The sequence below is a fragment of the Magnolia sinica genome, chromosome 11, assembly GCF_029962835.1.
Source record: "Magnolia sinica isolate HGM2019 chromosome 11, MsV1, whole genome shotgun sequence".
NCBI lineage: Eukaryota > Viridiplantae > Streptophyta > Magnoliopsida > Magnoliales > Magnoliaceae > Magnolia > Magnolia sinica.
In genome coordinates this window covers 5,158,453-5,159,701 of record NC_080583.1, presented here as the reverse complement: position 1 = coordinate 5,159,701, position 1,249 = coordinate 5,158,453, and positions in this window count along the sequence as shown.

The following is a 1,249-nucleotide window of genomic DNA, read 5'->3' as shown; positions in this document are numbered from 1 at the left end:
TGACAGGGGACTTAATGGGGTGAGTGGCCCACGGATACATTGAATCTGGACAGTCCGATGCTGTTAGCAATGACGTTGGATGTATTCAAGCGCGACTTGTCTGCGACCCCGATGTGGGTGGGACCCTGACCGTAGGGGCTACCTCGATGTATGCAATGTATATCCACGCCGTTCATCTGTTTTTCCATATTATTTCATGTGTTAATCCCAAAAATGAAGAAGATAAAAGTTTCAGATGGTGGACATTTGTTGGACGGTTTAAATGAAAAATATGCAATGGTCCCACTTCAAAGAAGTTTCGATGAATCAGGGGTTAGGATCGTTCAAACGATTTGAGATTGGGTTAATAACTTAGATTAATTGGGTTACGAAATTTAGTCGGTCGAATTTGAGTTTTCATATGCCACGTATACAATTTCTGAGAGCCTGTGTATTGAGCTTCATACGCTGTCTGAGTACCCAAACCGCGTCCAATCTCGGGGGAGCAGATCACCTACGGCCAGCTGTATGCTTTTAATACAGCTCCATCTTTTCTGGCACATGCTATATGTGTATGAAATCCGGACCATGCAAACGGTTGGTCCCATAAAGGAAATCGTATGATAGGAAAATAAAGCGATTTCTTCCAATAGGTGGACCGCACCATCGTATCAATCGAAAACCGACTGTCTACTCAACACAAAAGAATAAACCGTCCGATGATCTTAAAGATTTGGTTTTTATCCATATGGATCTTCATCGTGGGGTCTAGCGTTTGAATGGTACAGATTCCCCACGAAAGGGACATGCTGGCGGGAAAGATGGAGCTGCATTACAAAATATCTGCATGCAGTCGTTTGTAGGTGATCAGCTCCCTTTGTCTTTGTTGGACATGGATCTACACATATATCAATAGTGGGTAAGGTTATTGAGTAACTCAGTACGCAATCCGCTTTGGATGTTTGCTCGAATACGTCCCCACGTATTGAAATAAGACAGTTTAGGACTCTAGCCATTGGATTTGCGCATATTTCAATGAAAAACAGTTTATTCGATAGGGCTTCCCTTGGATGAGGAAATCCCCGAAACAAAATCCCAGATTGAATATTTTCATCCATTGACTATATAAAGATTATAGTGACCGTTAATGTTCAAAGCAAAAGAGCGAAATTATCAAAAGATTAAGATAGTTGAATCTGGAGATTTCTTTTGTTACATTTCCACCATACAAAGCAAGACCCATAAATATAACCGGTTTGGATCATTGAAA